Genomic DNA, 16,533 nt, shown 5'->3' on the forward strand with positions numbered 1-16,533 from the left:
TCATCGTAGTCATTGCTAAAAGCAGCAGTGATGGTCATCTCTAGGGAGGGAGCCCAAGAACTTTACTGGATGTGAAGGTCAATGAACAGTTCCTGCATCCAGCAGTGATGGTTGCAGGCAGAGCAGCAGCACACTGGAGAGGAGGAACACGGATGCTTTTGTTCCTATTGTTTGTGATCAAGCAGACTCCAACCCTTTTTAAGGAACATTGAATTCACTGTGAAGTCGAATTGTAAAATTATTGTTCGCTTGAAACCCTCTGGCTCCAAATCTGCAGCCTTTCTGTGTTAAGTAACATTGACGTATGTAATTAGTCTCCTTTGAAGGTAGTAGTCCATCTGATCTAAATGTGGTTAGATAATCAAGTCAAGTATGCTCAGAAACTATTTGTCAAGGCCTTGTTTTATCTATGGTGAATGATTATCACTGTCTGAAGTATAAAGGAAAAAGAAAGAGATTGACCAGCTATTGACCCTGGAACTTCCTAAATATGCTGGATTTGAAGCTTGTAAAGAGGTAGTGGGGGTAACATCTGAAAATGTTAGCTTCCAGGGTTGTCTCACTGGATGAGGAGCAGGAGAGAATCAATAGAGTCTAGGAAAATTCATCTGGGAAGGGAAAATGAGTAACATCTGAGAAAAAGAAATACAGGGAACAAATAACATGTTGCTAATCAGGGGAGACCATTAGAAAGGGAAAGTAAAGTAAGGAAAAAGAAAAGGGGGGGAATGGCAAAACAGGGAAGCATTTAAAGCAAAGGTGGCTATGGGTGAGATCTGTATTATCAGGTAAAAGATGCGCATGATACAAAGAACATTACTCAGAAATTACATCTGCCGCTATCTTTTATTGCAAATGTTCTTTGGGATGCTGCTTTTCAGCTGAAATCCTCTGCTCCATTGCGTTGTTGCTAATACAACTCTGTGTTCTGAGACAGCAGGAAAGGACCGTCACTTTGTGTGTGAGCTGCAGAAAGAGAAGAGAAGGCTTCCATCAAAGAAGTAAAGGAAGGAACAGTATCCAAGATGCATATCAGTACCTGCCATTTACAGATATCAAGTCTTTGATGCAGTGTACTAATGTGGATTTAAATGGATACTGGATTTTACTGGGTGTTGGCGGGGAGCAGGGAAGAAGCAGTCAGGCACTAGAGAGAGACGTAAGTTCTATTACAGAGGTATTTTTCACGTATATCAAGAGCCTGCAAGCTGAAAATTTAAATGGACAATCTGCTCAGGGTGAATACTGGACTAATTGTTCCTTCCTGTTCCAGATACTAGTATTTTATTTTAGCTTTTCAGTTTCTTATATGATTCTTTTAAAGTGCTACTTTCCCTAAATAGAATGAGAAGAAATGGAATTCTTTTCCGGAATCGTCTCCCCTAATGTTCCTCCTCATTACTCACTTTCCTACTTAGGTCTTTAATCAAGAAGCCCAGAAGTCAGCCTGTCTGTCTGTCATCTTCCTTTCTTAAGCAAATGACTAAGCTTTTTCCTCCAGATCCTTTCCACTGTCCTCTCATTGTGGCTTCATGACTTAATGTACTTCTGCATGCCTTCCTTGGCAGCTGCCCAGCTATTCCCTCCAGAGCTTCCTTACATCATTATGTGTAGTTTAGGTCTTGCACTTGGTTTAGGTCTTGCATTTGTTGGGGTTTTTCTTGTTTGTTTTTTTGTTTGTTTCCTCATATTCCCCTTCTATAACCAAGTCTCAACAGTATGTTAATCAAGTTAATCAGCATATGTCCAGAATCAGTGTATGTTTCAATATACAGTTTATGTCTAGAAGTGACCAAACATCCAGCAGATTTGCTCAGATACGTTACCTGTTTCGAGGTAGTGCTAGCTAGCACCTACGCTTAGGAAAAACACAGGTCCTTCCTTGACCTCATTTAATGGTAAGAGAAAAATTGCCATTTGAGGTGTATTTACTTCTCTTCATGGCGGGGAGACAAAAGTTCAGAGTTACGAACTGGCACACTTCATTTGGATTCAGTAAATCCAGTGGAGCAATAGCTAACCAGTGAAGTTATTAACCAATATTATTTATGTTATTACAAATGAATGAAACAGATGCAGCCTTTCTGTGTGCATAAGTTGTTCTGGGGCAGAATTCCCTTTATACAACCTCCACTGCCATTTTCATCCCCACTGTGCTTCACAGACGCTTCCATCAATGTCCCATGCACACAGAAACCCATACTGGATTCCATCTTCAAATGTACTAAGTTTTGTGAGGACTCTTAACACATGGGTTGCTCTTGGGCTTTTGTGAATTGTGTTTTTCACCTCATCCCTTTGATTTCCATTTTTAATTTCACTTAAAGTGTTTGAGGTACAGTGAATGTACTGTGTTTAGTGGCTGATGTTTCCAGAATCTGTTGAACTTTTAAAATGCACAGCAGTGCACATGTAATACAGACTTATGTGCATTATTTCTAGCTTTCTGGAAATACATTTCTACATTTCTGCTTTGCTCTGTGGAACCAATTATTTAATATACCATGAAATGTTGCAGGAAAACCTGATGCAAGCATTCTGTGACTTCATTGCTAATGTATTCATTCTGAGATATATTAATATGTTCTTCTACAAGCACTACAGGATTTCAGAGGTAATTTGGCTTTTAGATTTCTTTAAGTTTAAAAATTTAAAAAAGGAAGTTTTCCCAATTGAGCTGATCTGAATATACAGTAAGAGGCTCTGATTTATGTACTGCTTTATTGCCCTAAAAGAAATTTAAGTTACACCTATGGTTATGAAATTTTATTCTTTACTAGGGATAATACTAAAAGTACAGCAAAATCTTGGGTATCTGTTTTTATCTATTACAAAGAACCTAGAAAACTTTCTCGGTTTGATGTCACTAAGTAGCTGGCTGTTGCAATTTATAATTACATAGGGTCATGGTAGAACATCAACAGTGCTGAAATATTCCACTGTGAGTACTGGTGAAGAAGTTGCTCTGCTAAGACTTGCTTTATTAAGTAAATAAGTGGTATATATAAGGATCAATATTCATGGAAGTATATAACCAGAAGCAAATGACTTCAATTTTCATTCTTTAACAATAGCTCAGTCAAAGAGGTGAGGTTGAAACTTGGCATTTGACCTGCTAAATTTCTTTCAATTAAATTTAAAGGGTAACCGATCGGGAAGATATAAAAAAAATTGGGTTTATTTGGGCTATTTCTGAAGAGATGCTCATGAGTTAGGAGTCAACTCAGCAAGCCATCTTAAATACTCATGCACAGGGAACTAGCAGGGCTACATTAGGGTTATGTTTTCCACTGGGTGCCAGGATGCTTGAGAGTTAGGCCTTTATTTTTTCCCAAATCAGAGGTTACTTTCTTATATTGATCACCTTCGATATTGGCAAACTCAGCTTGTGGTGCAATTTTCTATGTTCAGTCTTTATTTTAATTCAGTAAATAGTATAAAAAAGTTTTGGGTAGGGCATGCTTTTTAGCAGAGGGCTAGTTACAGAATAGTAATGCCTTTCTCCTTTGAAAATCTCCTGAGTGTAATCCATTTATAAGCCTTGCAAAAATCACTATTTTATAATCCATGCAACTTAGGCTGTTATTGTCTGAGCTTTCCATCTGTTACGCTTATCTGTTGAAGCTGTTCCACTTTCCAGAGTAAAATGTATATATTCACTGGCTCACAGAGGAAAAGAATTTGTATAAGAGCACACCCCAGGGATCTAAAGAATCAAAGTCATGCCCCTGTTACGGTGTTCAGTTTTGTTTGTTTATTTTAACACAATGCGGAACAGCTTTGAGAAAAGAGAGAGGAGTGTGGTCATCAGTCCAAATCAAGCAGAAAAGAGAGCCGTGTCCTGTATTTTTGAGCAGTGTTTGAATGGGTTAAGCTGCTTAGCTCACTGTGTGACATTGTCTTTTTCCTTTGCCCACCAAAACAAGTCTTGAAGCTGAAGGGAAACAACAAACAAGCCCCACTACTACAACAAGAAACCAAAAAAATATCAGTGTTGAATCTTCTTAAGGCTGAAGTATCTTATACTTTAATGCAGTCATGTCATAGGTGACAATACATACCTCAGAGCACTTAGTCATCTAGGGAAGCCATACTGGTGGAAAATAAGGCTTTTAGGAAATTTATATGTCTACAGTGGAAGCAACAGCCAACATGCAAGTTCAGAATATCTAAAGTATGAGATTGTTAGATGTGTCAAACCTTTTATGTGTCCAGCTCTGAACTATTTAGTACTTTCAGTAGTATGACTAATAAACCGCATCAGCTTCAGCAGAAATTGTTCTATTGCTTTGGTGATAGGGATATTCTCACCATTTATGTAGGTTATGCTGGGTCACAAGGAGCCTAAGTTTTTTGCATAGTCAAGGAGAGAGATACGCACTTCCAAAGGATGGTTCATAGCCCCTAAGTTGGATGATTTTGGTTAGATGCTGTGAAGCCTCCTAGTATTACCGTGTTACCCATGGGCAATTCTTTGCTGCAAATAGGGAACTAGATAAATTCTGGAGAAGATCAGCCCAGTGTGATTCATACCCATCTCTTATAATTCACACTGAGATAAAGAGAACAGATTATTCTTTTTTGTAAGACCAACATGAACAGAATTTGTAGTGTTGATTTCTGTACTTGTTTAGATTATTGGTTTACATTAGATTTCTCATTAAAATTCTATGCTTATAAAGACAGTTTGGAGTTAAGTGTCTGGCACTCTTCAATGTGTGAAACAGTGTAAGAAAAAATTCTCTTTTCTGTTTCGTAATAGTTCAAAACATGCATATAAAGTTGCAATAGTCTGTTTTCTTTAATCATAGCTTCAACATACAAATTGCCTTCTTAAGTATTTCTTATAGTCAGTCTTAAAGTTTTGAAGAAGGGTTCTCAGCTGCAACTACTATACCCAGTGCAGGACGGAATAAATAAATACATAAATGTTTCTGCAAAAAAGTAATAGTAGTCTTTTTGCAGAGTTATAAATCTGCCTTCTGTACTTTCTCCATCTTCTCTCATACGCGCCACCAAAAGTCAGCCTGTTAGGATCTAATGTTATATGAGAGTTTTCCTTTACAAGACTCCCTTTCAGTGTTTTCTTTCCATAGAGGAGACTGGTATTTGATGACCTTCTAAAACAGCAGTTCTGTTTTCTGAAGCAGAAAATTAAGTTTTCTCTTCTTTACTGTGAAGAAGCCAATGTGTGTCTCATATTCACGCTAGACTGTCCTGACATGCAAGCAGCAGAAAATGTGAAAATAGCGTGTCCAAGCAGCTAGGACAGCAGAATGCAGTTTTCCAGCAGAATCTATATCAGAAATGTCTCACAGGTTCTGATTCTTATTCATACTAAGATACCTTTAAATTGCTCCAGGAGTGCAAAGAGCTTTCCCGTGGATGAAGGTGTAATTTATACTCTTTGTACTGCCAAGAGACCATAGTGTAAATAAGAATCAGATTCTATATCTGTTCTCCCCCAAAAATAGAGTATCCAGTTCTCAGCAAAGCATCTGAATTTTCAAGTAAGAACGAAGAAATGTCTAAGATACTTCAAGTGACAAAATTATAATGAAATTGGATGTTGATCCTGGATATTATATGCACAGATGCTTTAGGAAAAGCTGAAAAGGGAGGTAGTGACAAATTTGTCCCAAAATGTCAGGTTGTGTATGATCACTGAAGTTGCTGAACAGATGTCGTTACTTGTGTGGAGTTCAGATGTTCACGAGGGCAGCAGCTTCCAAAGACGTCCTGGCAGAAGCACCCAGCCCCTTGCACTGGGATTCCCACTCAGGGGAAACGCTTCATCTTCAGAATCTTGACAACTGGGGTTTTCAGGTTATGCTGCTCTGGATGATCAGCCTAATGCTTTGTCTTTGTGCTATTGTTAGTGCTTCTCTAGATTCTGAATCTGCCCATACAGATTCATTTATTAAAATAGGCTAAAATACTGGATCAACCCACAGTGATGTTTTGTGTGGGAATAGTTTTTCCTGGGGCCCTTCCTATAGCTGTACTGTAAACCTGCCCAATCATGTAATTTATTTCTCCTGCTGAACGTTACTCAGCTCCTCCTGTAATTTAGGTTGGAATAACAGGCAGAGGATAGTGTATTGGGCCCTGGAATGTGGGCTTGTCAGGTGCGGTTAGTACACCAGCAATGCGTCTCACATGAAAGACATAAAGTTACTGGTAAAATTTATTCAAATGCACTGTGTCCCAGTTTGCTTCTCAGTAGGTGGCACAGCCTTTCTTATGTCTTACTTAGCTGCAGCAAATAAAAGAGATTATGCTTAGATTAGGCTGAATTTTGAAATAATATGAATGTTTGTACTGGCAGAAATTAGGAAAGTGAAAATATTATCTTTTTCCCATCCTGAACAGAAATGGAAGGAAAGCTAATCAAATGAGTGGAAATGGCACAGAAGAGCACTACACTTATATTAGAGATGGATTGAATCTTGTTATTCATGCTCTGTTGTTGGCAGATGGCTTAATGTATTAAAACGGACAAGAGAGCATTACAGACAGCATGGCATCATAGCTGTACAAATGGAGACAGTTCAGGCAGTAGCTCATTGCTGTTTGGGGAGTGACTGAGAAAAGAAAATGACTCTGTCACACTTAATTAGAAAAGTAGCAGTACAATACAGAGGCAAAGCCCAGTGACAAGTATCATCCTTGCAGATCAAGCTTTAGATACCTCATACAGTCCTGTACAGTCCATACATACAGTACTGTATGTACCTTTTAGCTCCTTAGCTTATTGACTGTATAGGTGATACGACTTTTTACTAATCTGACAGTCATAAAGAGAAAACAGCTCTTTAAGCAAGCAAAGATAAGTCAAAGGGAGGAAGACCCTGAAGCTGGACGATTCCCTTCACTTCCTTCTTTCTTAGATAAATATAGGTCTGACTGCTGCTCTCAAATCCTGGATTTCTCTTTCAGTGCTTAAATGAAAGATGATTTCTTTATTTCTGTGCATAACCGAACAGCAGAGCACCCTCCTGAGTCCTTTCAGCAAATTTTTGCTTATTTTAGTGCAAGCAGCATTTTTGAAATCTTACAGCTGCTAGAAAAAACAAGGGAAGTTTTTTTTTTTTTCTCTTCCTTAACTTTCAGAAAATACTTTCTCCTTCTTGGCAGTAAGCTTTAATCATATTCAGCAGTGATTTCCTCCTCTTTAGAGTTCAAGTAAATTAATAGGTTTGAGATGTCAGAGGCATTCTTTCGGGTATCTAAGGTGCAGTGATTATGTTAATGGCTTTTCAGTGTGCTGTGATCAGTTTTTGGTTCACGCTCAGCGTGACGTGGCTTTGGGCCAGCTAGTGATTCCCAGCAGATAAATCCCCTTGTGCTGGCATCACTGTTGCATACATAGCGCTAGCGAGCATGGCATGGTCCCCTCCTGCGCTGTTTGCTCAGCCATCCCCTGTTGCAGGCAGGTTACCAGATGCAGCCAAGGGCAGCATTAGGGCAAGATGGACAGGCAAAGCCGAGCTCTGCTGCAGTCACCAACGGATCATTTGCAGATGTAATCTTGGAGACTGCTGGATTCTGTAAGCTGTTGCTTCTTTTGACCTACAGCGCTTATGTTGACAGGGCAGTATGTTACGCTCCGCGCTCTGCCTACAGTGGAAGTCTTCCAGGCTATACATTGTCCTCTACAGCAGAGGGGCTACACAGGCGTGAAACTTGGAGTTTTATCTTAAAGGTTTTATTGACTGATTAATTTTATATGATTTGAAAACTTAATGCCAGAAAACTTTGACCACAAATACGGTTTATCCAAACTTCTCAGAAATTTTCCCTTGTTCTTCAGACATAGATCAGTGTTAATTGTCCATTCCCCCTCTACCATTTGCCCAGTTTCTTCCTGTTCAAGCATTCTACCTGTTGCTCCAGTTTGCGGTCTCCCAGGTGGTCCAAGGCAGGCTCTCTACTGCTTTATCATATAAATAAATAAGAAGCAAAACCCATATTTGTTGATGTTGCTCTCTGCAGCTGCCACCAAGGTATGAAGTCAGAGTTGCTTTAGGATTAACACAAAAGTCCTTCTTACTTTTTCCTTTTTCTATAGTTTTTTACCAAGTTTTATGAATGACAATATGAAAGATCCTAAGGAGGAGCCACGCTTTAACTAGAAGATCTCTTCCAGAAGTATATTTCCAGTGTCACTCGTTGTTTGGTCTCTTGAAGACCAAAGACAGATGACTTCTTTAACAAGTCCTTCCAAGCAGTTGGACAAGCTCACCATCAGCAATGTATTTCACGGGGCACAACAGCATTGAAAGCATTGGCACAATGATTTTTTTCAAGGCAACTTTGAATTTTTCTGGTTTGTTTTCTGATTGCCATGCAATTGGTTAGCCTTCAGTATATCCACTCACAAAAATACCAACTGTTACACTACTGGCATGTAAACAAGATCTTCGATGTGCCTAGCATCTAAGATAACTGTTCTCATCTTTACTGGCTTCACTTAACAGCCTTCACATACTATCTTCTGTATTTTACTTTCCTTCTCGCTGTAGAGAATCCAACTGTTCCATTGTAAATCAACTTACGCATTTTTTAATTACCATAGATAAATCATGTACCATTCCTGCACTTCACACTGCAGCAGAACTCCGGGTGCTTTCACTAGGAACTTAGCTTGAATGAAGCAAATCACCAGTGGCCCAAAGACATTTAAGTTTGCAACTTCCTAGGGAAGTTTCTTATGTGCATTTATCTCTGTGTGAATTGCCAAGTCTTTTTTTTGTTATTAATTTCTTCATGACATTAAGAAACCTGCTTTTTCTAATCTTAGTTCACTTTTTCCTATGTTGCAGTACCTTTTTAATTCTAGCTTTGGTGGTGCTGAATATTTGTTAGCTAACTATAGGGGTGAAGGTATGGAATCTTTAACAAATAGAGCATTTCCTCAGTATATTTAACAAGCAAATTCAAATTTCTTTCTAAACACTAATTACTTTGAATTCCTGCCATCTCCCTCTGCTTCTCCCTCCTCAAATCAGGCCAGAGTTTCATTTTTCTATTGCGGTTTATTCTTCTATATTGCTCAGAATTTACTCTTCACTTTAAGAGCATTTCAGTTGTTCTCCAGTCATCAGTGAATCATCAGAGTACGCAGGCCTTCCACATCCCATTAAGCTTGTCAATCATTGTATCTTACTTTCTGTTGTCTTAGGAAGGACTTTCCTCTAAGGGTTTTGTTTTATATGTGGCTGTTCTTAAGCTGAAATAAGTTCTATGTGGCTTTCTTCTCTTCTGTTTGTATGTGTGTGAAGCACTGTGTATTGAATAAAGTTCATTTAATTATGGGAAGAGCTGGAAAAAATGAGCTTGGTGATAATATGATTTCATAGTGCTTAGTTACAGTAGTCAACAGTTAAGGCATCCCAGCAACAGTGGGGTGAATACTAACTTTCACAGAGAACTATGGAGAATAAAAGAGTTTCCTACATGCAGGCAGAAAAAAAAGAAATTTGCTTTTTAAGGTGCTGACATAGGGGGTAAACACATCCAGTAAAAACTGGTTGCAATGTCAAAATCAATTATTATTCTGCTTTACCCTTTACATTTGATTTGAATTGCTTTTCAGAAATTAATTACATACATTTTATAATTACACCACTTGTGTTACTTTATAATAATTCTCAGAATGGCCAAGTGACTTTCCTGAGGTCATATGTAAGAAACTGAGACAAGAGTCTCAAATTATATATTGTATTCTGGACAAAAATTATGGAGCTTCAATGCAAAACCTTGCTAAACAATAAAATGTATCTAGAAGGTAGGCATATTAAAAATTATCCATAAAAACTACCATAGGTCCAGTTATTCTTTGTACAGCCTTATTAACCTGAAAATATGTGGATGTGGATAGAACACACGCACATACACAAAGACACATTCATTGAAATGTCTCCCTCCTCCAACAGTATTAAACAGAATATGGTGAATAAAAATTGCAGTTTTGCTACTGTGCTGCCATGCTAGTACAAAAATCAATTCTTTTGCTTTGGAGATGCCAGGTGCCTTCTGAATATGGTACTTAGTGATCCCACTAAGATAGTGAAAAAAGTGAGAGAGATGTCAAGAGAAAATGCATCTTTAGCAGAAAAATCAATGTTTTTAATTAATTTCAATTTCTCATTTTGCAAATTTCATTATGTCCAATTCTATTATAAAAATCACTCTTTCAATATAGCAAATAATTGGAAGAAGAAAGTTCAACTGGGTTTAATAATTCACTTATCTGAGTCTTCAAATGTTTCAGTTTTCTTCAATAAAATATAACAAAATTATGGAGGATGATGTCAGTCCAGATAAAGTCTTGTGCATAAAAGATTTGTCCAAATATTTCATTCTTGTCTGTCCATTGTATAAATTCGTACTAAACTAATTCATCACTACCAAAACACAGCAATTTAAATGTTTGTAGGGTTATATACTTACAGTCTAGCTGTTGCAAATCCGTTCCTCTGAATAATGCACACTATGCTACAGAAAGTCATCGCTACTCAAGAAGCAAGACATGGTCTGCTGCTTAGGTGGCCCAGCAAAATATGAATTAAAATTGTCTCGATTTTGAAATAGAGTACATAAATACTGGCTGTGTTTTGTTGCCGTGCATTTAATATAATCCTTGTTATGATCTATATTTTACTCTCCTGTAATGAAATATGTCCACAGTTGTCCCATTCCCATTCAATTATTCTATTCCTGGGAGGTGAAACAGTCATTTCGGAGAGCGTGCTGCCCTGAAAGCTGGGGGCACAGCCCCCGCGGGTGGTCGCTCCATGGGGTGAGCCCTCAGGGCCTTCCTGCTCCTGGAAGTCAGCCCAGCCTGGGGTGAGCTGTGCGGCGGTGGGAGCCTCCTCTCCGTAAGTTCTGCACCTCTGACACACAGAACATTCCCACGCTGCAGAAGGAGGCAATCTTTCCGTCACCCCTCTTCCTTCTCCTGCTCACTCCAGGCAGGCAGTAACATTTTGAAACTCCTTTCAGATGAAATAATCTTCCTAAACAGGTGTTAGAGAAACATGGTAAGATTATAACGTATCGCAGTCTGCTAGAGGAGCGGCTTTCCTCTCATGAAATAAACTGGGTCTGCTCACAGTAGGTCGCTTGGCACAAGAGATCTTGGGAAGATTGCCTACAACCTAGTATCATTTTGATGGAGTGCAATAGGCAATGGCCCTTTTTTTCCTGCCAGCTGTTTCTTCGAATTGCCCTGCAGTGTTGCATTTCGGTTACGTTCCTTACCTATGTGGCTGAGAGAGAAATAAAACGGCTCCCTCCGAGATGCAGGAAGAATTAAAAAAAAGAAAAATCTGATGGTCACTGTGCTTCTGGGAAGAGCTAGTCTTCAGTGATCACAGAATATTGAAACCAATGTCCCTAAAAATCAAGAGACAGCTACAGAAGTAAGCAGTGACAGAGAGGTGGCTGAGGTCTTTTTGATACTTCATATTATCCCCCTTTTTAATGTAATTCCCAGGAGATAGCTGATTTGACACCCTGTCAGACTAGCTTATGTAATAAGGGATTGCAGTGCAGTGGCTTTAGGAGTCCAGTGAAGAATTTCTGTTTTTAAAGGAGAAAACTTGGGGTTTGTCTCTCTTCTGTCTAAAATTCTTGTTTTATGACATGGGGTTTGCCATCTGTTCCCAGAGCACACAAGTTTAAGGATGGGAGTTTTAAAAAAAAATCAGGTAACCTTTTTCCTAAACAAGAAAATACTGTTGCTGTTGACAAATCACATTGTGTTTTGCAAAATAAGAGGAAACCTTTGGCCGCTGCAATTCGTTTGTTGACTTTACAAGTACACCCTGCTCTGTTTGCAGTCTAAGGTTCTGAGGTTTTTGTAGGCTCTTCTGCGTGTGCTGCATTAATTCTTTAGTATTTTGCTACTAGTCCCTCTTTTATTCTCCCTTTAGATATCAGAATCTTTGGGCATTACAGTGGGTAATTAACACAGCTTGCTGAAACAGCTTGCCACTTCAGTAAAAGAAGAAAGGTGGAGTCTTACTGCCAGGGTAGAAGTGTTGCGAATGATTACAATTAGGCTAAGGCTGTGGTAGAAGCTGGTCAATGGATCATTTATTTACGAAGATCTAGCCATGAGGGGAAAAAAGATGCGTTGAAAAAATACGGGGAATTTCTATCTATCTGCTTCTGCAAGGTTAGAAAAGTGGGAGGGCATGAGCAGGGCAGGATCATATGGATTTGACAGGAGGAAGAAAGACCTTTCACTCCAGAGGCAGGGATAGGGTTCAGGTAAACATCGGACTTGTATAAAAGCAGTATTAAAACCGCTGCAAAGCGATCTGACTGCTGTCCCAGCTTATCTGCTTCTGGCAGGTTGGCCCATTAGGGCATTTGTTACCCAGTACTTACAGATGTGTCACAGAGTCCTAATACTGCCTTTTTCCTCAGTGAACAAGCAGTGTGTCCCCTGAATCCCATCTTCAGAAAGCAATTCAAGGAATGAAAAGTGAACTTACTTAGGAAGGTGTTTGGTGGTTACTTTCAAAATCCTTACTGTGTACTGATAATTGGTAGCTGCACAGTGTTGAGTACAAGCTGGGCATGTGTAGGAACTCCAACAAAGAAACTCCCGAGGCCTTTCTGGAGAAAAATAGCACTTTTTTCTGCCCCCCTTGGCAAATGCTGACTTTACAATGAAATTATAAACTGTAAGTTTTCGATGTTATGTAAATGTTACTTTTCCTCCTTCTATCCTTTCTTCGCCACAGCTCAGAAATGGGTAATGCGTTCTCTCATGCTGTCACGGTTTAAGCCCGGCCGGCAACAAAGCACCACGAGGCCGCTCGCTCACTCCTCCCGCCCGGTGCGATGGGAAGGAGAAAATACAACAAAAGGCGTGTGGGTTGAGACAAGGACAGGGAGAGAACACTCACCACTTACGGTCACGGGCAACAGGGCAAACCAGACTGAACAGACTGAAAAAGAGCCCTAAGAACAAGAGGTTCTGGGGGGAAATATGAAAGAATAGGCAGAGGATAGGGCACTGGGGCAAGTGAAGCATCTTAGTCATTCTTATTAACATAACACCTGTTTGACTTGAAATGATACTGGCTTGTGTAATGTTTGCAGCTAGACAAAGATGATTTCAGTAAAAATAGAGCTCATTGTTAGCCACAAAGTTGTCCTGTTTCACTTTTTTATATTTTACCATATATGTGAATATCCTATTGAAACTCGTCAGAGGTTTGTAGACATATTTATTTTGTGTTCTATTTTTGATTGCTGGGCTTTCAGGTTCCAGTTTACTTTATCATAGAATCGTCTAGGTTGGAAGAGACCTTTAAGATCATTGAGTCCAACCGTCAACCGTACCCACTAAACCATGTCCCGAAGTGCCTTGTCTACGCGCTTTTTGAACGCCTCCAGGCATGGCGACACCACCACTTCCCTGGGCAGCCCGTTCCCATGCCTTTCCTAATATCCAGTCTAAAGCTCCCCTGCCACAACCTGAGGCCATTTCCTCTCGTCCTTTCTGACTGACTAGATGCAGTTGCTATACTTTTGCCATAAACTGCAGCTGATTTTTTTTTTTTTTGTCAGATTATTTCAAAAGCAGAAAATTGAGGCAGAATATGGAAATGCTGCACCTTACTAAGGTACTTCCGATAGTACTGGCTATGAATTCTAACAACTTTAGTTTATCAACAGCTAAATATTATGTAATTATAGAAAAATATCTTTATAATTATATTTATTAATATGTAAAATAATTATATTTATTGTATGTTACTAATATTTTATTAATGCGTTATAGTAATCATTACTAATATGTATTCTACTATACATAACATATATAATAAATAAGTAAATTGTATAATTCTATAAATAGGTAAATAATAGTGAAAGAGAGGTATTTTTCTGTCAGGCCAGGGCAAAGATCAGCTAAACATTAAGGCAATCAGATTAGTGACAAATGGTGTGCAGTGTGTGCATGTGGTCTTCCTCTATTTGTGTTTATTTCTGTATGAAATTTGTGGCACATGTACAGTCCATATGTAAAGTAGTGGAGCTTCCCTGTAAGGTGAAATGTGCCATCGGAGCTGTTTGCCAGGAGTGAAGTCTCAGTCGTAAGCTACCATTTTATTTTCACATTTATACTCCCTCTAATAATCCGTATAACTTTGGGGTAATAAATGTTTCTCTTAGTAACCATACCTTGCTGATTCCTGAGATAGGTTGTTGACATAAATGTGCCAGGAGCACGGCTTTGATTTAGCAAAGCACTTTCATACAGTCATAAGACCAGGCCTGCCAAACAGATCAGTTAAGCACAGGCTTAATTATATTGTTTGCAATACTGGCAGATCCATGAGAGTTCTTTTCAGTGGGAATCATTGCTTATGCTCACTGTGATAAAATGTGATGAGGTATGTTATATCAGTTTGTGTTGGAGGTAAAGCATGTTACTGTTAGTCTGACCAAAAAAAAGACAAAAAAAAGGTATTTCAGCCAAAGTTTGCCCACGCTTACTCAGTATCTTACCCAACATTTGCATATTATAGGGAATACTACATCTGAAATGAGTAATTCCATTTCTTATTACAACAAACTACATGAATCTGTCAAAAAAAACCAACAAAGAAGTGAGAAGTCTACCATATGCTATCTAATAACTTGGCCTGATGCCTGGTTTAAATAAGTTGTCCATTGTCTAGGTAGCATATTGTATGTTCCTTTCAAGTTTTTCCTAAGTCTGTTTATATGAAAGTCAAATACCAATGATAATAAGATTTAATTAGTTTTCAAAAGAAGTCCTAAATTGTAGTCTTTAAGTTTTTAGTAGCTTTTCCAGTCCTTCTGCATTGGAAATAACCTCTGGAACTTTCAAATACTTGGTGGCGAATTCTGTACCAAAGTGTGGGTCTCATAGCTAGATGTAGTTGGATAACCATTCTTCTTCAGATGATGCCTAGTTTAAGGAAAAAGAGATTGCAACATCAGGGCACAAAGTTTATGGATTAAGAAAATTAAGATTTGGCCAGAAAAGGGTCTTTTTAAAGATCTCATGTAAATTGTTCCATTTAAAATATGGCTGAACATGCTTTTGTTAACAAAAAAAACCCATACTGTTTTATCTGATAGGCAGCCAACCAAAATGAATTCACAGAAATCCCTTCACAGAATGACATGCATCTCTTAATGCATTCCATGGGATATGTACCTTAAGCAAAAACACAGGAAGAGCTGCCCACTTCTCTCCTTTGATACCTTGAAGAATCAAAGAACGCGAATATATTTTAGCACATTCAGACCCTCAGAATTCACTTAGTAGTGAAAAAGATAAATGTACAGCTGCTGGGGAGCTGAAATACAATGTTTCTGAAAAACAATATTGTAAGGGCTCTTATACTTAGGAACAATTGTCTTTGTATTCCGTCTTTTGCCGTATATTTTCCGATCTGTTATATTCATCTGTTAATATTTTAGGAAGTGATGGGAAAGTTGTTTGTGCATGTATTTGGCTTACACTGGACTCATGTATTATTGGCTGTCAGCTTTGGTCCTCAGCTGTTGGTGATGCAGAAAATTAATGGAGTCTTCAGCCCAGGCATTATGATAATAGAGTGCTTGAAGATGTGCCATCACCACCCACATGACTCAATAGCTCATACTACCAATAAGCTCTTTGCCCTTTGGATTGCTGTATTAATAACCTTCATCTTTTGTATTTTGGTATTTTAAAGTTGGCCCCGACATGCCTAAATAAAGACAAGTAGTTTGAAATGCAGCAAGAGGAAAGGGCAAGGAAGACATTTTCTTTGGGGGAGCATATCTCTACTGGTGGCGTGCTTTCCACCTGTTCAAAAGCAAACTTCAAGGTGACGGATCGGTCTTAGCCAGCCTGAGTGAGGGATAACATTTTCAGAGAGCTGCTACAGAGGAAGGACTACAGTAACTACTGTCAAGGGGATATTTTACCACTGATCTCAAAATAGCTGTGCTGATTTAGCCTGGCTGCTGTGCTGGCCACACACTGTTTCTCCTTGTTCTTTTGTTGTAGCATTTTGAGAAGATGAAGCGAAACAGGATCTTGGGAAATAGGGGTGGAGGTGCTGAAAACCTGTACACTGTCTTTTTGTTTAAAGAAACTGCAGTGTCCAGAAGACAGGAAGCCAATGCAGAGGGAGAACATAGATATCAAAACAATACAAAAATAGGATAGATAGAAATTAAAAGGTGGATCAGAAGGGAATAGGACAGGTGAGTTACTTGGTCACTGCATACAAATAGTACTAGGAGGTTGTGGGGAAGGGATTTAGTGGTTCCCCTCCTCCTTTCTTGGCTAACCTTGCAGACACGTGAGCCAAGCACCCCTGTGGAGCCATTGAGGACCCACTCCCAATTAAATTGCTGAACATCATGAGCTCTGGCTCCTCTGAAGGACACAGTCTGCACAGTGTGGTTACGGCCTGTCACATAATGAACAATAATGAAAGGTGTTAGTCCAAGCAAACCTATTCCCACACCTGACAGTAAAGGGCA

The 16,533-nt window shown here is 39.0% G+C and overlaps 1 long non-coding RNA gene across 1 annotated transcript in view; it reads left to right on the top strand.

Annotated features, from left to right (window-relative positions):
• The window catches only part of LOC126043016 (uncharacterized), a 48,571-nt gene that overhangs the window by 25,016 nt on the left and 7,022 nt on the right, over positions 1-16,533 (top strand). The window contains exon 2 of the long non-coding RNA XR_007507327.1: positions 15,735-15,942. This is a non-coding gene — a long non-coding RNA (uncharacterized LOC126043016). The remainder of the gene's footprint in view (positions 1-15,734; positions 15,943-16,533) is intronic.

This window comes from Accipiter gentilis, chromosome 9, assembly GCF_929443795.1.
Source record: "Accipiter gentilis chromosome 9, bAccGen1.1, whole genome shotgun sequence".
In the NCBI taxonomy this organism is placed as follows: Eukaryota; Metazoa; Chordata; class Aves; order Accipitriformes; family Accipitridae; genus Astur; species Astur gentilis.